General features: G+C 37.2%; 1 protein-coding gene across 4 annotated transcripts in view; it reads left to right on the top strand.

The window, feature by feature from the left end:
• The window catches only part of RGS19 (regulator of G protein signaling 19), an 895,116-nt gene that overhangs the window by 433,086 nt on the left and 435,769 nt on the right, over nucleotides 1-26,261 (top strand). The gene's annotated exons all lie outside the window — the stretch shown is intronic.

Below are 26,261 nucleotides of genomic sequence, written 5' to 3'. Positions count from 1 at the left end.
TTGTAGCTTGTGACATTTAGTATCTGTTTAATGTTGTTCTACACAGCTGTAGTGTAGAGTCAGTAAGATGGATATTACAATTATCATCAACATTGTACATTCTTTATAACAACTTGTTTCAGAGATTGAAGTATGTCTTTTTAATAATGTTTTATATCATCAATTACAGGGAATGATTATAGGAGTAGCTGTGGTCTTAGTTGTATAAATTGTTGTATGACCTAGGAGTAAAATGTTATTTTTCATAAACTGGTTATATTTAATGTTAGCTTAATTGCCAGCTTACTGATAATATGTTTTCACACGAGATAATGATGCCATGCTTTTGTACCTCACATTAATGATTCCACACATTTTTAAAAATCACCTTATGAATTTCAGAAAGAATACACTTATTTCACGAACATCCTAGTTTCTAACCCTCATGATGGTGATGCAGTGTTGCGTACTAAACTGAGGTTTAATTTGGGGTTATGATGAGATTTATGGTTACGATATTTCTTAAGAAGTTTCATGTGCCAGGGTTGCATCATATTAATGTTTATTTTATGAAGATGCTTCCAGCATAACAAGTTGGATAGGGTTAATTCAGAGAAACCATTTTATAGTGTGACACACTCTTTGGATACATAGGCTGCCAAAAAGTGATTATCTCTTGTAGGATTCTAAGGCAAGGATGGTGTGGTCCTTTCCAAAGGCATTTTTGCCAGATTTTGCTAGATATTCTGAATGTATGTACAAGGTAAGCAGGTGAGGAGAAGGTAAAAGGCCAAATGATTTTTTCAAAGTCTGATTTTGTCTGGGCTGTTTGCATTTACCTTTGTGTTAAGATAAAAATAAAGTATTTTCAAAGCAGGCTAAGAGAAAGTCTTTTGGGAATTGATGTCTTTGTCCTGGAGCTTTTCAGTATGGCATGAGGTCATATTCTTCTAGCTGTCATTAAGGTTGTATCTCTCATTGGACTAATTCTTCCTCTGAGATGTGGAAGATGATAGCTTCTGTAACACTGAAGCCAGCTAAAGACCATGAGAATGCCTTTCACTAAAGGCATGTTGCAGGGCAGTGCCTGTGTTTTGGACTACTGTGGATTATGAAGGGTCATTAGACCTTTGAAAACATAAACAGGACCTTGTTATTGAATTACAGGCAAAGACCAAGGAAGTCCATTAGTGAAAGTGACTCTCAACACAGAAATGACTTTTCAAGGTGTGGCTTGACCCCTCTGCTTGCCATTCTGAAGACGTTTATGTCCCTAAAGCGTTGTTAAAGATATTAGTAAAACTACACAGGGAAGGTGTTTGACTTAAGGCTGTGTATTGGCTTTTCTTGCTTTTTTTTTGTATAAGAGAGGACTGAGGCATGTTGCATTTTCTCACTACCTTTATTGCATTTATATTTACTTATATTTGAACCAGTGGTTTTGGCTGCCATATTTTTTATTTGACTGTCAGAAGTATGAGCGGTCATTATTTGCAGAGAGTTTCTTGGTTTGTTTGACAGCAGAAGAGCATGTAGAATTCATATTTCATTTGCTGCATCGGTCTGGGATTTTGCCAGGATACTCAGTCATACAAATTCCAGAGATCTGAAAGTTGGGTATACCTCTTTGGTGCACTACAGAATGCCTGTCCATGCTTGTGACAGTCCCTGTCCACAGAGTGCATGAGACTGCAGGTGGCATTGATGCAAACAGTGGCTTTGTGACATGAAGTACTAGAGTTCCACAGGGTACTAGAAAATGTTACTACTATACCTCTCATAGTGGTTTCCAGCCTTGCCTGTGTTTGGGGTTGTCTTCCCTCAAGTTTCTTTTTATGTGATACAAGCCCTCCTCTCTGACTTTCCAGAGAGTTTTCTTTGGTCAGTTAAGTGGGTCATTGCAACCCATTTAAAGGTCTTTCTTACAGCTAGAGTAGCCTGGGGGCCAAGCTTGTACAGTTAGACATATAAAAGCCAGAATTATGTTTTACAACTACCCAAACAGAGCAGTATGTCAATGTCTGATGAATGCTTATGACATCCATTGAATTGCATTGAACTTGCCAGACAGCGGGCTATCTGATGGTTTGTTTCAGGTTCTGACTTGACATCGTGATTCACCTAGAGGCCGTTTTTTTTTCTTGGAAGGCATGAATATTAAGAGCACTGCATGAGTTGCCAGTTCTGGGTCCCACTGAGTGGATAGATTCTAGAAAAGTGTGCAATGATGTGGCAGTTCATGCAGGTGATCAGTGACAGCAGACAGTGATTAGTGAGTTATGAAATGCAGGTAATACTTAATATGCTGCTAACTTCTGAATAATGTCAAAGGCAGTTTGAGCTATGTCAAAGTTAAAATTTGGAATGTCATCAGGTAATCACTGTGATAAATGTATTAAAGTGGCAAAGATGCTGGTGTAGACTAACTTGAAATGTGTTGATACAGGACCCTAGATCAGTGGGGACAAGTCCACATCATCTGGGTATGAAGAAGCCCTTGTGATGGAATAAGAGGAGTTGGATGTATATAGAAGAGAAACTGTTCCCTCATCTATGTTGATGACTTAGCATAATATTAGAGGAGAAGAAAGCCACACCACAACATGATTGGCAATGCCATCCTCCAAGTAGGTGTATGAAAGGCATGCTGGGAAATATACCAAACTATGAAGGGTTCAAGGCTAATGAAGGCAGTCTCTCGGGTATACTCAATAAATGGCTCCCATTCCTAATAAAATGAGAGGGGCTGTTAAAAGGAAGAGTTCATGGATGAGTTAGAAGAATAGTGGTACTGTGGCCTGGTAGAACTCTTTGTGTGCTAGTCACATTAAAGTTTTGAAGCTACAGGATGTGGGGTTGTTTTTGTTGATGTAAAGGGATTTATTTCTAGGTTCCACATTTTTGTGGTATATAATTTGCTTTGCACTACCTTGAGCAATGTGTCATGGGTTTAGTGCATTGTAAATCCTTTTTGTCTTTCTTTCTTTAACATTCTGGTGTCCTATTAGTCTGGAGCTATGTTTTAAAGCTGCAGTAAAGTTTTAAAAGTACTCACTGTAAACTGTATAATGCTGTCCTTAACGGTTAAATATTGTTGGAGTAAGACATCCTAACCACAAATGAAAAAAAAGAGAGTCGATGCTGATTGTTGCAGTTAAGACAGGTCAGAACATCATGTCAGCTACAGAAACCTACATTTAAAAATGCTGTTTTTTTTGTCTGAAAAAATAAAATGGTACATATAAACGATCATGGCAGAAAGGGTGTTTGAATGGCTTCACTTACGCAATGTTCAAATGAAATAAATAAAATGGTTCAGTTTTTATAAAAATGTCTTAAGTCCACATATTATTTTGTTAAGTCCTAATAAACAGGATAAATGCTTTCCGTGGTTGTGTTGGCTGCAGTTTTGTTACCTGGGAATGTTTAGCCACTTGCTAGAAATGTGGGGATGTTATGTAGATAAAACCAGTTGAAATGTGAACATAAGAAATAATGAATAATTGCCTGCCATTAGAAATTCAGAACACAAAAATCATTTGTTTAGTCATCAAGCCTATCATAAGAAAGAGCATAAATTTCAATTTTATGTGCCTGAATTTGCATTGTTATGTCTGGGTGGAGATAATTTATCCAATCAGGTATAACTGAAGGAAAACTGTGTGACTGTGTCTGATCAGATAGAACTAAGGGCAAACTAGTGCTAGCAGAGCTTAAGGCCACTGTGTATCCTAACCTAATCACTTAGTATCAATTTGTCCTGTATACAAAGCTGTATTTTTTTTTCTTTCTAGGCAGAGGGTAATGCATTTAAGGGAAATACTTGTTCTAGTTTTGGAATTAGAATATTCTTTGTCATAGATATTTGTATTTCTTTGGTCAGAAGTCTAGTTTGTTTAAAAGTATATGTTAAATTAAAACCTCGTGTAAAGTTTTCTTTGTATGGATGGTAACTGTTCCTGGGTATTTGTGTTTTGAAACTCTTAGTAACGAGTTATTTTGTGGGGTTTTGACCGATAGAAGCGATGGTGATGATGATGTTAACTTTTGGGTGCTACTGAAGGAGATGCATCATTTTTAGATAATTTAAATATAATGAAATTTGAACTTAGACATTGGAGTGTACCTTTTGACAGTTATGGAGCTTCATTTAGAAAGTTTGTGAGTTTTTATGTGGTCTGAGGGAGTAATGGGCAAGGTACAGAGATACGTAATTGAAATACGTACCTCAACCTAAGTAGTCTTCGCTCCTCTAACAGATTACTGGTCCAAACCATCAAATCCAACAATATGGGAGGGGATGCTCTCTATGCCAATTCTATAGGCAAGGTATGGAACTCCCTACCTAACAACCTAAGACTCTCCAATTCCCTTTCTCAATTCAAGAAAAATCTTACCCAATTCTTTAAGGAACATTGGATATGCCCCTGCAGAAACCCAGGCTAGGTCCCTGTCAACTATAACTCATCCTACATTACTTGAACTATTTGGATATATTCTCAATTTCTTACTCCAACTGACTATTAATCCTACTCAACTGTAATAAAGTTCGAGTTTCTCTATCTACCCTCAGAGCTCTAGATAAACAATGAACTGGAATCTCGCAATAGTACTTTAAAGTCCCTTGAACTGTACTAGTTTTTACTAGTTTTTTCTCTCTTTAGAAATGTATTTTAACTGTCATTCTGCTATGTAGACAATATATTAACGAGCATATTTTTTCTGCAACATATGTAATGTATAAACTTATATGAAATTTTTTTGCAATATTGGAGCTTTTCTCCCCGGGCCTCCGCTGAAAATGGACATGTATCCAGTCGGACCATCCCGGTCAACAAATGTAAAATAAATAAATAAATAAATAAATAAATAAAATGTTATTTATCTATTTAAGAATAATAAAAAGTTAATGCCCCCCGGACTAATTCCTGCAGCACTCTTACATGCAAGGGTCTTAATATTGAGAAAGTATTTTCTGACTGTGCTGTTTGTCTTTCTTGTAACTAACTGATTCACCCAGTTGCAGGACTTTCAGTGAATCCTAAGGAGGCAAAGACACTGCTGTAGCAGAGAATAACTGGCTAAACTGCAGACTTAACAACTTTACACACTGTGCACAATACTAACCGAAGATGTTATCTGTGGCACCACAAAGTGTTGGTAAAGTGTTTTGCCCGTTTTAAAAAGCTATGCTGAGTACAACAAAGTAGATTTTGTGTGCTAGTAATATTTGATCAACTCCTCAAATATTTAGCTAGTAGTTTATTTAATTCTTTATTTAAATGTTTTTAAACGGGTGGAGAGCTAGTTCATAGGTTCATAGATTAGTACTAGGTTAACTGCCCTTGCGAGCCATTTTAAGCCTAACAAATTATCCCTTGTGAGACTCAAACCCTGCACCTTGTGTTTGTAAGGCAAACACCTTAACCATTAGGCCACCCTCCCAACCCTAAACAGCCTTGCAGGTCTTGAACCCAGGACCCTATACACTATAGTCACAGTAGTTAACCAGCTGCACCATTTTCTGGTCAGCCTGCAGTCTAAAGCACAAAGTTTGTAAATATACCACAAAGTAGCATAGATCTGATAGTCTGTAAAGCTAAAATAAAAATGCCCAAGCAAAATGCAAGGAGAGCTCACACAAACTATTGCAATTTGCAGTTAATATGAATACATTTGACAGAGCCTGACAGCACAAGTGGTTTGTGGACTAGAATATTTGCATACATGAATCTGCAATACTTAAAATATGTACACTGATTACAATATATGTATATATTACGCACCACAATTAGGTAGTCGGGAGAGGGAGAGAAATCGCCAGTAAAGAAGGCAAGAAGAAGGGAGAGTATGGATAGTTCAGCGAGGTTCTTAAAGGTTGTAGAATGAGCCTTTATTCCAGAATAGTTGTATCAGTCAAGTAGATGGATTCTGCTTAAACCATAACCATTTAGCTATGTGTTTGAGATGTTGTTTTCAGTTTTAACAGTAATTAAGGATATAGGTTAAGATGTTTTAACACAACTACAAAATGTTTAAAAAATTTTGGGCCAGTCAGAAGTTGTGAAATGTGCAGTCAAGCTTGTTGTAAGGGGTGTGTAAAGCACTACTCTCAGGTGGGGGTGAGAGATTTAAGGAGGTAGTTAGAGGTTCCAATGGTGAGTCAGCAGACAAGAAATAGAAAGGATTATAATTGTGGAAGTTTCAGTGAAAGAGATCAAAGTGAAAATTGTGAACTGTACTCTACAGGTAGCCATTTAGCCTTTGCAGGGTCAGACAGTGGTGCTCTTTCTTTGGTGAAAGAGTTATTAATCAAGACATGTGGTTGGACATGGGCTGTAACATTGTTTTATTTTTCTTGGAAGCTGCAAATGTAATTGGCAGGTCATATTCTAGCTGAGAAAGTACCTTCCGCGGTGGTGCAGCGGTAGCGTTATTGCCTCACAGCAAGAGATTCTCCTGTTCGATTCTCGGCTGGAGTGCAGAGAGTGCCTTCTGTGTGGAGTCTGCATGTCCTCCCCACGGTTGGGTGGGCATTTGAAAGGCATGCGTAAATGGGTGTGCCTTGGTTGAACGTCAAGCTGGCACCTCGGCGTTTGTGAAAGTCTACTGCCAATCATTAGTGGACCGGAGTTCCGCTGTGGCGACCCCTAACCGGGAAACGCCGAAAGACAACAACAACATTCTAGCTGAGAAAGTGGGTTATAAGTAGATCTGGCAACTGGTCTAAAGTCCAAAAGTTCAATGGGGTTTGATTGCTTTGATAGAGGGGGTATGTTACCATTTATTCAAAGAAATGGGATTATTCTAGACGTAAGGAACAGCTTATAGATGTACAAAAGTTGCCTATGTATATCTGAGGTTGTTTGTCAAAGAAGTTTATCTTTATTAAGCTAACAGCTGTGTATAATGATGCCTTATGTTATTGCTAAGTTCAGTAAATGCTGTAGGGCTTGAGGGATGACAGCCATATTCTAGGAGTATAGATGGGTAAAAATATGATGGGATATGTGAAGGAAGATTGATGTTGTTTAGGCTTGTTGGACTTATTTAGTAAGCATACAAGGTTGGTACAATACAATTTGGACTTCGGCAAAGTATGGAGTGCTTGTTTCTGATGTATGTTGATTTACCATCTCTGTCTGCATTCATACATTGTTGTCACGCAGTAAGGAAACATTCAAAATATGTTTGCGTGTTTCTTTTTTCATATGTGCCATGCCCAATCTCCATTAAGTTAATTTACAGGTAAAGTTATTTTTTTAACCACTGACTCTGTGTTTGTTTTTCATAGAGGTTACTTTGTACAGTTAGAGTATCTGTAAACCATTATAGTGCTAAATTCACACCATTATGAGAATGCAACCATTTCATTATGTTAACAACAGAGACTTGTAATGGGTGGGTTTTGTAGAATGACAGAAGGAGTGAGCTTTTATACACGCTGCTGGGATGAGTGAATTTTTTAAAAGACTAGTTTTAGGGGGCTGTCGAGTGGAGCACTTTGAGTGGGTTACTCTACTGTTGATAGAAATGAGCTTTATAGCTGTTCTGCAGCAATTAAAAAAAGAACTCTACCCCCCCCCCCACACACACACACACACACACACACACACACTATGGAAAAGGAACTATAATACTGAGGTTAAGTAGTGAACTCCACACGGGCTCTATCCAGTAATGCTAGGTTTGAATCCTATTGTGTCCTGCATGGTGCCTACATTTTCTAGCACATATGAGCAATATGTATTGACAGTAATTAATTACAAATTCCATTACATGATTTAAAATATATGTGCATATCCAAGCATCTTGTATATCTCCCCACAGTATGTCTGCATGGCTCTTAAGAGCAGAAGTCACGATTGTTGACATGCTTTTTAAAGTGAGTTGCATGTCCTTATAGTATGGTGTTTATGTATATCCCCAGCTCTTTGTGCAAAATGACATTGCTAAATTAGAAAAATTGAAAATAGTAATGCATTACTGCAACTACGGCTACTTACCCTTTTATATCAGTTGGTAGTGCCAGAAAGTAAGTGGCAGCAATATAATGTCTAAATTAAGATGTGGGTTGAGACCCCACTACTCCAATCTGACCCTCTGCAAAAAAAAAAAAAAAAGAAGAATGCAATCCGAATGCTGTGATCAAAATTAGATTCTTAGTAATACTGAATGAAGGGTTGGATCTTATAGTTATAGTAATTCACAGCTGTTATTTGTATTTATTTTTTTTAAGGTTAAACTTATTTTGCTCTTAACAGCTAACTCCATATCTTTGGAGTACAGTAATAGTAATAAAGTGAAAAACTCAGCCATCATAATTAAGAAGGAAATGATGTTAACTTTGACAGAAACAAATACCCGTACCTTGCTAAACACACTGCTAAAAACAAAGGAACCTTTGTTACTTCCCTGAATAAAGTCAGTCTTCAGGAGCACTTGGGGATCTTCGTATCATGTGAGACACACTTTGGTATAATGTGCAGACCAAAGATCACTTCTTTCTTATAAGTAAACTTGCCACTTCCTCATTCATGGGAGTTGGTTCATTGTGGCACTCTCTGTACGGCACAGTACGCAGTGTCAGCATTACAAGTGCAGCAGAATTTCATAACCTCACCAACTCTCCGTCTCACCTCAGCCACCCCAAGGACGTCTTTATTTTCTTCTTCCATCTTTGCTTAACCACAAGCTAAAAGCTAGACTTTTCTGCTGAAAGCTCCAGGCAGTGTTTTCCAAAAGTAATAGTAAACATTTACAGATGCTCTTGGTTTATAGATTGTCACTGCACCTTTGTAGCCCTTATAAAATGATACAGCCACTGGAGGGACAGCTTTTTAACTGCTTGTATGTCCACAGTTTGTACAGTAACACAATAGAGGATTTCTTTATCATAGATTAATTCCTTCTCAGTGCCAACAGTAGCATGCTTGCTTCTTTGTTTACTTGTTTATATATATATATATATATATATATATATATATATATATATATATATATATATACATATACACAGAAGTCAAAAGTCAAATGTCAAGTAAATTTGGCCAAGAAGGGCTTATGAATTTCATATATTGCTTAAGTATAATGGAGTCATAGCTAGGGACCTGAACTTCTCCAGAGCAAAATAAGACATGGTAAACAGCCAAAGTTGAATTAGGAAGATCTTTATTTATTTATGATGACGTTCTTCGTGTTTCACTGTTGCAGTCATTACATTTCGGTTATCTGCTTGCAGGTAGCCCTCAGTCGGCCTGATTATCAAAGTCTTGGGTCCTGCATCAGTTGCTGTCTCATCTTCCATGACATCAGGTCATCAGCGGTATAAAGCATACAGCCGATGCCATTACATCAGTCTTTCTTGCCGTGCAGTGCCCGAAGCAGAAGCAGTTTGCAAGTGCAGGTCGGCCGACTCCTGAAATTTTCATTTTTGAGTTTCAGATTCGAAGTCTTAAACTAAGCTAAGTACCCCATTGGGGAACCTTTTTCTTGCTCTAAACTGATGTCAGTAAACTTTAACAATTGTATTTCTTGTGGAAAGCAAATACCTCATAAAGATTTTAATTCGCACTGCATTCCTTGCCTAGGCCCAGACTACGACATACCGCGCTGTTGGTTTTGTGGCTTAGTCAAATCTCAAACTATTCGTCATCTGTTCATTTTCGCATCTAAATATTTTGGTACTCGGTTCAATTACCCAGAAATGGCTTCAGTAAGCCACCCGACTACCGACATTCTGAAAAAATGCAAAGATAGACAGACCGCATACGTCCAAAGCTGCTGACGGCACTTCTCCTAAGCTAGTCACCAGTTCGCCGGTACTCAGTGAGGCTCTTTTGCAGCCCCTGATACCCACTACTTCAGATTTCCAGGCATCTACTGAGACCCATTTGGAGTCCAGTATGCCACGAGATGCTTCTTCGACTGTGGAACCTGCGGATGTTTCTACTTTTGATGGGTGTGGAGGCACTGTGTCGGCACCAGCTTCTGAGGGTGTATTCAGGCCTACTGACTTGCATATTAAACCAATGCCATCTTCTTCTTCAAGGCCTAAAACTCAATCCTTGCCCTGAAAACCAATGCTCAGACCGCATAGTCAGGCCCCTATCCCTAAAAAACAAATGATAAGAATGGCTGAAGACCTTATTACTCTAATCAGGGGAAGCCACCCTTCTCCCTCTAGGAGACCTACAACTGATTTTCCTTCTGATTCTTCTATCAGAATTCTGAAATTTCTGTTTTCTCTGATGACCAGGAGATGCCCTTATCTACCTTTGAGGATTCTGATGCAGTAGCCTGGCCCCTGACACTTTACCTCCAGCTCCTAGAAAACCTGATAAGAGTCCCTGACTCTCACAAGTTCCTCTTTAAGAATCTTACTTAGGATCCTGAGACCATTTCACAGGGGCCTAAAGGCATTAAGGCTACTACTGCCAAAAATCCTACCCCCTCGGATAGACATTCCAGGGCCCTGGGCAGATGGGGTAAGAAGATGTACACTTCTGCAACTTTGGCCATTAGGGCCTTAAACTGCCAGTTTCATATGTTAAAGTATCAGCAGCATATTACTGGATTGCTTAAACAGAAAATGATGTTGATTCCTGACTGTGCTGAAAATAAAGAATTACAAGATTTAATGCATTCTACTGAACAAGTTGGAAAACATACTTTGCAATGTGGTTTTGATTTATTAGAGGCATCTTGCAGGGCTGCTGTCACTGGGTCTGTACTTAGAAGGCATGCTTGTCTTAAGGAGCAATCTTTGCCAGATCATGTTAAAGCTAAATTGCTGGATGCTTTCTTAAACCAAGACCGCCTGTTTGGCAACAAAGCAAAAGAATTACTTAAAAAGATGGAGGAAAAAGCTAAATCTATGCAAACTGTTAAAGATTTCCAGCAAGTACAAACTCCCAGATTTAGTAGGCATTGGCCTTCTAAGAATTGGTCCTTTCCTGTCTCTCCCAGGCCTTCTCAGTCCAAACCCAGAACCAGCAGAACACCCAGGCTTCAGTCCCAAGGTACTCACAGGCCTAAGCAGTGAGGGGCTCCCACTTCCAAAGCTGGAAGTACTAAGACACCCGCCTATGGTAAACTGTCACAATCACTTAACTTTAAACCTTCCAAGCACTGCTCAACTGAATGTTCCTTTAGGGGGAAATCTCGCCCTGCATGCAAAAAACTGGGAACTCATTACCCAAGACAAATGGGTTTTAAATATAGTTTCCCAAGGATACAGATTCCACTTCCACTCCTTACCGACCCCAAAAGGTTGGCCAGACCTACCCCTAAATCAGTGGGCAGAAGCTCAAAAGCAAGTTCTCTCTCTTCTAAGCATCAGGGCTATTCAACCTGTCCCAGAAGAAGAATGGGGTCAAGGTTTCTACTCAAGACTTTTCCTGGTACCCAGAAAAGACAATTCCTGGAGTCCTATCCAGGGCCTGTCTATCCTAAACACTTTTTTGGTAATCCCAGAATTCAAAATGCTAATACTTCATCAGCTGCTTCCTATGCTAGGCCAAAATGCCTGGTTTGCAACACTGGATTTAAAGGAAGCCTACCTGCACATCCCTATCAGGGAGTCTTGCAGAAGATACCTATGCTTCAAAGCAGGCTACATGCACCATCAGTTCTCTGCACTGCCCTTTGGTTTATCTTCTGCGCCCAGGTTATTCACAAAGTGCCTAGCTCCAGTCATTGCATTTTGCAGGCAAAGAAATATTCAAATATACCCATACCTGGATGATTGTCTAATTCAGGCAGAAAGCCAGGACATACTTTTAAATCATCTGGCATTTGTAAAGAAATTACTAACTTCTCTGAGGTACACCATAAACAAAAATAAATCACATCTAGTACCCTGCCAACAAATTGTATTCCTGGCAGCAAGCTTAAATACAATTTCCCAGATGGCATACCTCACGCCAGAGAAACAAGTTATTTTGACAGCCTGCTTCAAACTACTGGCCACAAAGACCCAGCTATCTGCAAGGAAAATACTGCAAGCCCTGGGGTACATGGCCTCTTGCATTCTACTAATTCCATGTGCAAGACTGCATATGAGGAAACTACAATGTATCTAAAATGCTTATGGTACCAACATTCTCAGGACCTAGAATCAATGATTCCTATCATACCTTGTCTAAAGACAGAGTTCCTTTGGTGGGCAGAGGCCTGCCACCACAGGGTACTGCCATCCACTCTACCCCCTGCTGCCCAAACCCTAACAACCCTAACAACAGATGCATCAGCCTATAATATCTTATCTAATGCTTGCAACAAAATTTTGTATAAACTGTGGAAATCTCTGACCTGTTGAAATTTCTAATATTTATCTGTATAACAACTTGTTACCAGAATGTTTGTAGTATGATAATCTCTCGGAGCTTATCTCCCCGGGACTCTACTGAAAATGGACATATATCCAGTTAGACTATCCCGGTCAACAAAAGTAAAATAAAATAAATAAATAAGTAAATAAATGCATGGGGGGCTCACTTGGCAGGGCAGTGCATTAAGGACAAATGGAACCCGACTCAAACGCACCTGCATATCAACCAAAAAGAAATGTTAGCGCTACAGAATGCTCTGACAGCCTTCAAGAACCACATTCTTCCAGGACAATTATTGGTAAAGACGGACACCACTGTTATGTGGTACATAAACAAGCAGGGGGGAATCCATTCATACCCCCTCAGCAGACTAGCAATGGCTCTGTGGAACACAGCCTTGAACCACCAACTGCACCTACAAGCTCAATTCCTGCCAGGCAAGCAAAATACACTGGCAGAAGACCTAAGCAGAAATCTCATGGACCCATACGAGTGCAAGCTGGAACCAAAGATATTCAACATTTTGAGAATCAAATGGGGGAGCCCAGAGATAGACCTGTTTGCCTCCCTTCAGAACTACCAATTGGACAAATTCTGCACAAGGACTCCCCACAGACAAGCTTGGAAAGTGGATGCCCTGTCCTTCAGCTGGAAAAAACTATCAGTTTATGCCTTTCCCCCTCTGCCTCTCCTCTCCAAAGTGCTACTAAAGATCAAACAGGACAAACCAAGGACAATACTTATTGTGCCAGACTGGCCACACCAACACTGGTACCCCCTCTCGTGCAGTGTGTCACTTCCTGTACCATGGAACTTGCCTCAGGCCCCTGCCCTGCTGTCCCAGCAGGAGGGCTAGATTCTGCACCTACAACTTCAAACCCTGAACCTTGCAGCCTGGCTAATTACATGACCTCTCCTTTACCATCACTCAGTAAGCAAGTGATGCATGTCGTTCTGGAGGCAGGGAGGCCTAGTACTAGAAAATCCTATGCTGAAAAGTGGAAAAGATTCTGTTCCTGGAACCGAACACAGGGAATGGACACAACTGTGCCCAATTTGCCTCAGATTCTTCAATACTTAACTGAGATGCTTCACAAGGGCCTTTCTCTTTCTTCCATCAAAATTCATGCCTCCACCATCTCAGCTCATTATAATACAAAGACACTCCTCTTCTCTCATCCACTGCTGAAACAGTTCCTCAGAGGGGCCAAAAACTTAAGACCACCCAGGAGAGCCCCTACTCCAGCCTGGGACCTTAACCTTGTATTGGAAAAGCTCACTCTACCTCCCTTTGAGCCAGATGCAAATGCAGAGTTGAAATTCCTTTCTTGGAAAACAGCCATCCTTCTAGCCATCACTTCAGCAATTACAGGCCCTCATGGCAGTGGAGCCTTTCATCATCTTTCATGTGGACAGGGTGTCCCTCAGGACCAATCCCTCCTTTATGCCCAAGGTGGTATCCAGTGTGGCCCTTAATCAGTCCATTCATTTGCAAACTTTCTTTTCTGATCCACTGAACAAAGGGGAATGAATACTGCACTCCTTGTACATGCACAGACAACTTAGATTTTACTTGGACAGGACTAAGCCTGTCAGGAAATCTGAACAGCTGCTGATTGCATTTGCTACAGGGGCAGAGGGGAAGGCCATTTTAAAGCAAACCATTTGTAAGTGGATAGGCTATTGCATTTATTTCTGCTATAAGCATCATGGAAAACCTACCCCACAGGGGATAAAACCACATTCAATCAGGGCTGCATCTACCTCTACAGCCTTTCTCAGAGCTGTCCCTACCAGGGACATCCTAGAAGTTGCTACCTGGAGCTCTGTACATACCTTCATCAAGCATTACCACTTGCCAATTTTTTTCTAAATCCAGAGCTGGTTTTGCCACTGCAGTCTTGCAGGGCTTAATAGCTGGCCCTAATGCTCTCTAACTTCCTCCTCCCTTCCTTAGCTTTGGGAATCTACCCAAATGTAATGACTGCACCAGTGAAACATGAAGAACATAGTAAAGTTGTGTACACTCACCATAAATGTAGATGTTCAAGTGTATTCACTGTTGCAGTCCTGGTTACCCTCCCTCCAGCCGCCTCACTTCTATTAACTATACCTCTATTCTTGCTTTCTGTGCTTAAAGCTTTCTGGTGTATTTGCTTTTTTTGTTGGAGGTGTAACCTTGTATATAATTGCTTCCCATTATTGGGGGCACCTGACATCTGGGGCAAGAAAAACTGATGTAATGGTGTCGGCTGCATGCTTTATAGCCCTGATGACCTGACATCATGGAAGAAGAGACAGCAACCGACACAGGACCCAAGACTTTGATAATCAGGCCGACTGAGGGCTACCTGCAAGCAGATAACCCAGATGTAATTACTGCAACAGTGAATACACTTGGACATGTACATTTATGGTAAGTGTACACAACTGTACTTTAGTTAGTTAGTTAGTTAGTTAGTTAGTTAGTTAGTTAGTTAGTTAGTTAATGTTTACCAGGGAGGGCACTAATCAGCAGTGACCAATTTCAGGCCCAGTCCTGGCTTCAGAGAAGCAACAAATGGTTCCCTAGTGCATTTAGTACAAAACTTGGTAGACCATAACTACAAGCATAAACATATGTGACTTTGATTACAAACTCTTATTAGCATATAAATATACATTTATATCCTTATATCACCTAAACTTGAATACTAACATGAGCAAACCTCAAATCATTGAAAAAAAAATAAAAAAAGAGAGAACGCACAAAATAACATACACAGAAAACACAGAAACTTAAAATGCCAAGCAAAAAACTAACCAAACCTAAATAACAAACAAAAGTGCTTTATTCAGGGGGTAAGTCCTCCTGTACACACACCCCCAACTAATTTATATATATATATATATATATATATATATATATATATATATATATATATATATATATATATCCATTCCAAAATTGAACAACAGCAAGGAAAGAGTGTATACCCAGTTCTCACTGATTTGCAGTCACACATAACTCAAATCCAGCACTTTCTCATTAACCCTAAACATTCCTTTCATACTCCTTCCTACATTAACCCTAGACATTCCATTCATACTCCTTCCTACATTAACCCTAGACATTCCATTCATACTCCTTCCTCATTAATCCTAGACATTCCATTCATACTCCTTCCTCATTAACCCTAGACATTCCATTCATACTCCTTCCTACATTAATCCTAGACATTCCATTCATATCCCTTCCTACATTAATAAAAAAAACTAAAAATAAAAATGAAACCAAATATAACAACCAAAAACGGGATCCACCACAGATTTATTAAGTAGTTTCTAGTGCTTCGGCTCATGCCTTCAAAGGAGAATACTACCAAAAGCAACATAACACATATTTGTACAATAAAAACACATCAATTAAACAATTAAATGTTCAATTTAGCTAATCATTTCATAAGCTATAAAAAAACTTTCCAATTGCATTCTACATTAATACCACCAGGGGCTAGAGTACCATATTTCAATATAAAATTGTTTCTTTATATAAAAGTTTCTTTTTTATATTCACATCATCTTGAACAATGGGAATATGTTCTAAAACAGTAGCTAATATACCATTTGGATTACTATTATGATAACTTTTAAAATGCATTGCAAGCGGACTTTCAACTTTTTCATTTTTAATATCCCTCACATGTTCTTGCAACCTTGTTTTAAAAGCATGCTTACTTTCCCCCACATAAAACATTCCACATGGACATCTTAATGCATATACAATTCTTTCTGTATTACATGAGAATTTTCCTGTAGATCTAAAATTTCTTCCATTTATATTCTGAAATGTTTTACTTATATATTGGCATGAAATACACCTCCCACAAGGGAAGGTGCCCATTAAATTCATGTTTGTATTCAAACTAATCGTTGGGGTAAGAAATCTAGCATGTGCTAACATATCCTTTAGATTTTTACCTCTTTTAAATGAAAAATTTACATTTTTTCCAAAAATATCTATAAAATCTCTATATTTAAATAGAGAAGTCCAATAAAATTGGATTATCTGCCTCACCTCTTCTGACAATAAATCATAAGTCATTACCATGTAAATTTTTCTTAAGTGTTTTAATTTTTGACTTCCACCATAATATTTATTATAATTTTTACCAACCTTACACATACCGCTTTTTCTAACCTTTTCTAGAGAAAGAGATACTTCTTTAACATTATATCCTCTTTTAATAAATAACTGTGATGTCTTATCAAGTTCTTTATCAATTTCAGTGGTATTATTACATAATCTTTTTACTCTCATGAGTTCACCATATGGTAAAGATTTCAATAAATGTGGGGGGATGGAAACTCTGTCCATCTAAAAAATGTAAACCCTTCTCAAATTTACGAAATACTTTAGTAATAATTTTTCCATCCTTACCTCCTTCAAGACTAATGTCCAAAAAATTCACTTTATTACCTAACTGAAAGCCATCAAAGTTTAAAGAGAACTCATTCTTTTGGAGGTCGTGCATAAAATTATTAACTTCTTTTTTACCCCCCTTACAAATAAAAATTAAATTGTCGATATAATGGCAATATTTTACCACGTTTTTTAAAAAATTCTTTTTGGTATAAGAATTCCATCTAAAAAAAAAAACATCATAATATTAGCATACATGGGGGCAAAAGCTGCCCCCAAAGCTGTGCCTTTTAACTGATGGAATAATTGTCCATCAAATACAAAGTAATTATTTTTCAAACAGAATTCCACTAATTCTACAATATAATATGATAAAGGACAATCTCCTAAAGTTTTTATTAATGCTTTTAGTCCATATTCATGTTTAATACTTGTGTATAAACTTTTTACATTGGCAGTTAGCCAATACATGTCCTTAGTCCACTTAACTGATAACACTTGTTCCAAAAAGTCAAAACTGTCTTTAATAAAAGATCTCTGTTTAATAACATATATCAAATGAAAACTATGTAAAAATATACCTATATTATTCAAGAAATAACTACATGCAGACACAACAGGACGGCCTGGAGGATGATGGATATCTTTATGTATTTTAGGCAGACAATAGAACTTAGCAATTTCACAATTCTCTGTCTTAAATTTATGATCTATATCGTTTTTTGAAAAATATCCTAAACGGTAACCCTTATAAAGTAGAATATTAAATTGTTTTATAGCCTCTTCATATTCTTTAATAGTACATTTATTATAAGTCTCACCATCGTCTAGATGTTCCAAACACATTTGAACATATTGAGTGTAATGCTTTAATACAACTTTGTTCCCCTTATCTGCTGGCTTTATAATCAACTCTTGATTTCTACTCGACCGTTGTAGTGCCTGCCATTCCAATTTAGTTAAGTTATATTGGATACAATGTCTATTACCAACAAATTTATTATATACTGATTCAATTGCAAAATCAACCATAGCTGCAAAATTTTGAATGCCTTCATGAGAAAAAGGCGGGATAAAGTGACATTTAACTGCAACTCTAGATGTATCCAACTTGCAATGTGCATTACTAGATTCAGAAATTTCATCATCCAAGATACAAGAATAAAAACTATCTTCTGAATCATTTGAAAAAGATATGATAAATCATTATTTAAATCTACAGAAGAAAAGCTGTTATTACCTTTGCCCTCAAAAAAACAAGCCAAATGCAACTTTCGTATAAAACAATACATGTCGCTTTTCAAAACATACAGTCTAGGCAAAACAGTGGGAATAAATTTTAAACCATGATTAAGCACAGAGTATGTGGCATCATCCAATGTAAGACCATATAAGTTAACTACATATGTGTTATCTATATTCAGTCCATCTTTTTCATTCACTAAACGGAAAAAAAGTGAATCAAATGAGTCAATTCATTCTAACTCGTTTATACCTTTGAAAAGATGGTTGTGCCTCAGGTTGTTGTCTATGTCCTTGTTCTGCTGTATAGTCACATCCTGTGCTTGATTCCTTATCTGTATATTCCGACCGTTTGTTCCTCCGAAAAGTTTGTTGCAAAAAACATTAATCTTGTGCCGCTGGCAGCTCCGGGAACTTCCCAGGTTCACTTTCCCATTCCGTCGAGACATCCGACCATGCGCTCAAACCACCATTACATCTCTGACTCTCCTGATCAGCAAACCGAACACCTCTTTGTCATCTCTTGTTATTGATTGGACAAGAGAAGGCAGAACCTCCAGCATAATCTTTAATATCACGATTCAGTTTGTATTTTTTAGTATTAAGCAACTCTTTTTCAAAGTCTAAAAGTTTTCCTTGTATATCTTGAAGACACTGTTCCATGTGTACAATACCTAACGCATTGGATAGTGTTTCACAAGCAGTAGTTATATCTACCTTCAATTTAGCTTGTTTAACTTTATCTTGTTCTATCAAAATACTGACCCATTCAATAGAACAATGATGAGCAGCAGCTACCCATCTCATATGAAATTTTTTATCAGTCTCATCTTGCATATCAAACAGAGTTGTAGGATTTTTAAAGGCTCACAAGCCTCGAGGCGTAATGTCTAGCTCTAGATATCTCTGTAGGCTAAGACAATTTAAATGAACTGCCAGTTCCTTTGACATAAGTCTGTCTAGTTTATCAAACATATCTTTTGTTTCTGTAGACAAAGAATTACCCACTCGCTGTCCAATACCGGAGAAAGGATTGTCAGTTCTTGTTTGTTGTTCTTTCTGCAAAAATTTTTTTGCCATAAAGTAACCTGTTCTTCCTGGTTTGTTCGTGTATTCATTCTATCACCCATAGACAAGGTATATTGATCCATAGTAGTTTGACTCACTTCAATAGAATCGTGCCTAAAAACTTTAGGCACATTAAGTGAAGGATCACTGGACATGAAAATAATAAAAAACAATTAAAAATAAAAATGAAACCAAATATAATGACCAAAAACAGGATCCACCACAGATATATTAAGTAGTCTCTAGCTCTTCGGCTCACGCCTTCAAAGGAGAATACTACCAAAAGCAACATAACACATATTTGTACAATAAAAACACACCAATTAAACAATTAAATGTTCAATTTAGCTAATCATTTCATTAGCTATTAAAAAACTTTCCAGTTGCATTCTACATTAATACCACCAGGGGCTAAAGTACCATATTTCAATATCAAAATTGTTTCTTTATATAAAAGTTTCTTTTTTATATTTACATCATCTTGAACAATAGGAATATATTCTAAAACAGTAGCTAATATACCATTTGGATTACTATTATGATAACTTTTAAAATGCATTACAAGCAGACTTTCAACTTTTTAATTTTTAATATCCCTCACATATTCTTGCAACCTTGTTTTAAAAGCGCACTTACTTTCCCCCACATAAAACATTCCACATGGACATCTTAATGCATATACAATTCTTTCTGTATTACATGAGAATTTTCCTATAGATCTAAAATTTCTTCCATTTATATTCTGAAATGTTTTACTTATATATTGGCATGAAATACACCTCCCACAAGGGAAGGTGCCCATTAAATTCACGTTTGTATTCAAACTAATCGTTGGGGTAAGAAATCTAGCATGTACCAACATATCCTTTAGATTTTTACCTCTTTTAAATGAAAAATTTACATTTTTTTCAAAAATATCTATCAAATCTCTATATTTAAAATTGGATTATCTGCCTCACCTCTTCTGACAATAAATCATTAGTCATTACCATGTAAATTTTTCTTAGGTGTTTTAATTTTTGACTTCCATCATAATATTTATTATAATTTTTACCAACCTTACACATACAACTTTTTCTAACCTTATATAGAGAAAGAGATACTTCCTTCCTATATTAACCCTAGACATTCCATTCATACTCCTTCCTCATTAATCCTAGACATTAGATTCATACTCCTTCCTACATTAACCCTAGACATTCCATTCACACTCATTCCTACATTAACCATAGACATTCCATTCATTGTCCTTCCTCATTAATCCTAGACTTTAGATTCACACTCCTTCCTACATTAACCCTAGACATTCCATTCATACTCCTTCCTACATTAACCATAGACATTCAATTCATACTCCTTCCTACATTAATCCTAGACATTCCAGTCATACTCCTTCCTACATTAACCCTAGACATTCCATTCATACTCCTTCCTCATTAATCCTAGACATTCCATTCATACTCCTTCCTACATTAACCCTAGACATTCCATTCATACTCATTCCTACATTAACCCTAGACATTCCATTCATACTCTTTCCTACATTAACCCTAGACATTCCATTCATACTCCTTCCTACATTAACCCTAGACATTCCATTCATACGCCTTCCTACATTAACCCTAGACATTCCATTCATACCCCTTCCTCATTAATCCTAGACATTCCATTCATACTACTTCCTACATTAACCCTAGACATTCCATTCATACTCCTTCTTCATTAATCCTAGACATTCCATTCATACTCCTTCCTCATTAACCCTAGACATTCCATTCATACTCATTCCTACATTAACCCTAGACATTCCATTCATACTCCTTCCTACATTAATCCTAGACATTCCATTCATCCTCCTTCCTACATTAACCATAGACATTCCATTCATACTCCTTCCTACATTAACCCTAGACATTCCATTCATACTCCTTCCTACATTAACCCTAGACATTCCATTCATACTCATTCCTACATTAACCCTAGGCATTCCTTTCATACTCCTTCCTCATTAATCCTAGACATCAGATTCATGCTCCTTCCTACATTAACCCTAGACATTCCATTCTTACTCCTTCCTCATTAACCCTAGACATTCCATTCATACTCCTTCCTACATTAACCCTAGACATTCCATTCATACTCCTTCCTACATTAACCCTAGACATTCCATTCATACTCCTTCTTCATTAGTCCTAGACATTCCATTCATACTCCTTCCATTAACCCTTGACATTCCATTCATAGTCCTTCCTCATTAACCCTAGACATTCCATTCATACTCTTTCATACATTAACTCTAGACATTCCATTCATACTCCTTCCTACATTAACCCTAGACATTCCATTCATACTCCTTCCTCATTAATCCTAGACATTCTATTCATACTCCTTCCTACATTAACCCTAGACATTCCATTCATACTCCTTCTTCATTAGTCCTAGACATTCCATTCATACTCCTTCCATTAACCCTAGACATTCCATTCATAGTCCTTCCTCATTAACCCTAGACATTCCATTCATACTCTTTCATACATTAACTCTAGACATTCCATTCATACTCCTTCCTACATTAACCCTAGACATTCCATTCATACTCCTTCCTCATTAATCCTAGACATTCCATTCATACTCCTTCCTACATTAACCCTAGACATTCCATTCATACTCCTTCCTACATTAACCCTAGACATTCCATTTATACTCCTTTCTACATTAACCCTAGACATTCCATTCATATTCCTTCCTACATTAACCCTAGACATTCCATTCATAGTCCTTCCTCATTAACCCTAGACATTCTATTCATACTCCTTCCTACTTTAGCCGTAGACATTCCATTCATACTCCTTCCTACATTATGAAAAATATATATAACTAGCAGCACGATAGCAATCCCATGGACTCAGTGTGTTAACCAAAAGAAAGTTTAATATTCCAACAGATGAGTAGTAAGCACTTTCGGCTGTAATAACAGCCTTCTTCAGACAACTGATACATCTAGTTTAAAACTTTATATAGCCATATCAATATTCCTAACAATTATCCAATTAATTAAAAATAATCAATTATTAAGACAATTGAATGATTAAAAATGCTATTGTGCTAGCCTATATGCTAAAAAGGATTGCTGTCATGCTGTTGGTTATATATATCCTTCCTACATTAACCCTAGGCATTGCATTCACACTCCTTCCTAGAACTAAATTAAAAGTATTTAAGGTACAGCCACCCATACAAGGGATCACTTAGCTATGCAGTTGCTACTTGCTCTTTTTAACATGCAAAATAAAAAAAACTGTTTGCTCAACTGATGTGACCTTTGCTAGATAAATATATAGATAGAGAGATGTACTAAAAAATAGTGAAATACTCAGCCCCTGCACTCTACATATGTCTCCAAGACCCCCTTCTATGTATATAAATATATATATATATATATATATATATATATATATATATATATATATATATATACATATATACATATATATATATATATATATATATACACACACACACACATATATTCTAACTCTCAGATTACACAATACCAGTGAATGCGGACATTCCCCAACCCAATAATGTAGCAATCTTTTATAACTGTCAGCCATCTGTTTTATTGCCTTTAAACACATTTGATCAGCATAACAGCTCCAATGTAGATGAATGTATTTATGTAAAAGGGGAAGAATAAGTTAAAAAGAAAGTATTCAAACAAAAAAGCAGAAGTTGAGGAAGCCATGCACAATAGAAAATGAGCAGAGACAAACTGTAAAGGTACCAACAAGTAATAAAATACATGAATTGTGTATGCCGGAAATATATAAAGGAAAGTTGTTGTTGGCCTCTACACCGTCTGTCTGGATATGACCATTCAGTTGTTCTAGCATCCGTAATTTTACTAGTTAAATTATATAACAATTTGTAAAATATCATTCCAATATAGTATTGCTAAAAATTACACTAAGGCCATCAAATGTCTGGAAATGTAGGTTGAAAAGAAACATTTACAGGTAATGAATGATACAAATGAGAGGTGGGCTGTCTTAAAATCGCAGATTTTAAAGGTTTAAAAAGACAATGAGACAAAACAGATCATGAAAGCAGAAAATGAAGACAGGTGAAAATATAAGCAAAAAATGTAAGTACAGAAACAAGCTGGTTAGTGAAAGAATGTTAGGAAACAGTAAAACAAATCGTTACAGCGGTAATAGTAATTAGATTCTAGGTCTTCAACTGGATTTTTGACAGTAAATATTAAGGCGATTAAAATATGTATGAAAAGATGCTACATAGTTTGATCAGGTATTTCAAAATCTAATTATTTGCTTAATTGTTTCATTTAGCTCCTTTCTAGCGTCCATGGAAAAGTTACAGTCCTCCAACATTGGAGCATACTGATAAAACAATGACATTTAAGGGTAGTTTGGGACAGGGGTGTAGTGAAGCAAGGCACAATCTAACTGAGTTATCTCTAGTGTGGATACCAACCAGTTTGGTTTCATATCCTGTCTCAACAGTATTCAGACTAATTACTTTAATGACATCTTTGATAGAAACTCACCCCCTGTCCTTATTTTCTTCATGTCACATAACTGATTCAGGGAGCATGTGAGATGGCATGAATGATGTTCTTTGTGTTTCACTGTTGCAGTCATTACATTTGGGTAATCCTGCTGGCAGGTTGCCTTCAGCCGGCCTGAATTCCAAAGTCTTGGGTCCTGCGTCGGCTGCTGTCACCCCTTCCCTGACGTCAGGTTGTCAGGGGTATAAAAGAAGCAGCCAACGCCATTTTCTTCAGTCTTTCCTGCCGCACGGTGCTCACAGCAGAAGCAGTTCACAAGTGCCGGTCGGCCGACTCCTAAGATTTTCGTGTTCAAATTTCAGATCTGAAGTCTTCAATAAAGCTAAGTACCCCGTTGGGGAAACTATTTTCTTGTTCCAGACCGATGTCAGAAAAAGTAAATAATTTTATTTCTTGTGGAAAGCAAATACCTCATAAGGACTTTCATTCTTACTGTATTCCTTGCCTAGGCCCTGATCACAACGTTTCTGGTTGTCGGTTTTGTGCTAGATTTAACCAATGCATGAATGTTTCTTTTAGTGCATGATTCCTCCCTTATGGAACTTTATAAACCCTAAAAAGTTTGTTTCATATCTGAAACTTCTTCAGATTTGGAAACAGCAGTCCATCTCCTTCAATTAGATGAAGATAAGATCAAATCCTGTAAACAGATAATCTTTCTCTTAGAATGTACTCCATTTCCCATTTCTGCTAGAGGCTTTAGCATTTCTTTGTTCTGTAGATCTTTCACATTATTTCTCAGTATCTGTGTGGGTTTTGGCAAACTGGAAAAATTGTGAGTGCCATCTCATTTCTTTTTCCTCTTTTAAGCATGTCTGTATAGGTATATCATATTGTGACTTCAATGGACTTTGTATTAAAAAATTATAAAATTCAGAAATGCTGATGTCACAAAAACTATATATATATATATATATATATATATATATATATATATATATATATATATATAGGTTTAATCTTCCAAAATGGAATATGGAAACTGCCTGTAGTTTCTATACATTAAATCCCATATAATTAAACTGCACAAAGACGAGGTTTACCAGACAGGTACCACGTGTGGAAGTGTTGCCATATGATAGGAGACATTTTTTGCAACTGAATGTAGACACAGATGGGCTAACCCAACAAGCATATAAGGCCACACAGGATCCACTTCTAATGGAGTGCTTAACATTAAAAAACATGCAGAAGAAATTTAACTTCTCAGATCCTTTAAGAAAACTAATAGAACAAAAGCCTGCTTTTCAGAGAGGGTGTTAGCAGACTGAATATGCTACCCGTGGAAGTCGGACATTAAAAACCTTGCAGGCTTTAAAATTAATGTAAACAATTTTTTATGAGAAAGCACATTATATGTATGATGTTAACTTGCAGTATATGTTATATGATTTTAGATTATATGTAATTTCATTTAAAAACTAATACTATCAATAAAAATATAAAAGACCTATATCTCAAAAACTTGAGAGTGCTCCACAACTGTGCTAAAAAGCAAATAAATGAAGAAAAGACACTGTACTATGACAACATTCAGAGCAACACAAACCTAAAAAATGACACTGTACTGTGACAACATTCAGAGCAACACAAACCTAAAAAATGACACTGTACTATGACGACATTCAGAGCAACACAAACCTAAAAAATGACACTGTACTGTGACAACATTCAGAGCAACACAAACCTAAAAATGACACTGTACTATGACGACATTCAGAGCAACACAAACCTAAAAAATGACACTGTACTGTGACAACATTCAGAGCAACACAAACCTAAAAAATGACACTGTACTATGACGACATTCAGAGCAACACAAACCTAAAAAATGACACTGTACTGTGACAACATTCAGAGCAACACAAACCTAAAAAAATGACACTGTACTATGACGACATTCAGAGCAACACAAACCTAAAAAATGACACTGTACTGTGACAACATTCAGAGCAACACAAACCTAAAAAATGACACTGTACTATGACGACATTCAGAGCAACACAAACCTAAAAAATGACACTGTACTGTGACAACATTCAGAGCAACGCAAACCTAAACAATCTGCTCAGCCATTAAAGAAATCTCACATCCTGGCCAAAACGTTTGCCCTATCCCCTTTTCCAATGGCTCAACGTTCAAAACTGCAATAGAATCCAACTCTTATTTCTTATCTAGTGTAGCGTTCCATACCAATGGTTTACAGCCACATCTCACCACATCCACTTTCACCTTTAAACCTGTGCCCTCATCCAATGTAAAACTACCATTAAACAAACTGAAGACATGCTCTGCTGCAGCTAATGAACTTCAAAGCACGTACCTTAAAATAGGAGCCAATAACATTTCCATTTCTGTCTCAATCTTTATAAATGGGTCAGTCCAGAGATCACACATTTTCTGTAGAAAAATAAAATTCAGAGATATTAGTAACTTTAGACCTATAGCAATCCTATCCTGTCCAAAATACTTTAAAATGAGTTAAAAAACAACTGGTAAACTATCCCTTGCAAGAAGAACCCATATCCCCAATACAACACTGCTCCTCTCCCTTCGTTTGTACTAACACACTCCTAACTTTTATAGACACTGTCAATTAAGCTACAGATAACAACAAACTAGTCTCTTCCTCATTTCTAGACTTGTCTAA

Source organism: Protopterus annectens, chromosome 12.part0 (assembly GCF_019279795.1).
Source record: "Protopterus annectens isolate FY-2018-M chromosome 12.part0, PAN1.0, whole genome shotgun sequence".
NCBI lineage: Eukaryota > Metazoa > Chordata > Ceratodontiformes > Protopteridae > Protopterus > Protopterus annectens.
The sequence above is the reverse complement of the archived record's forward strand: the minus strand, read 5'-3'. Positions and strand labels throughout refer to the sequence as shown.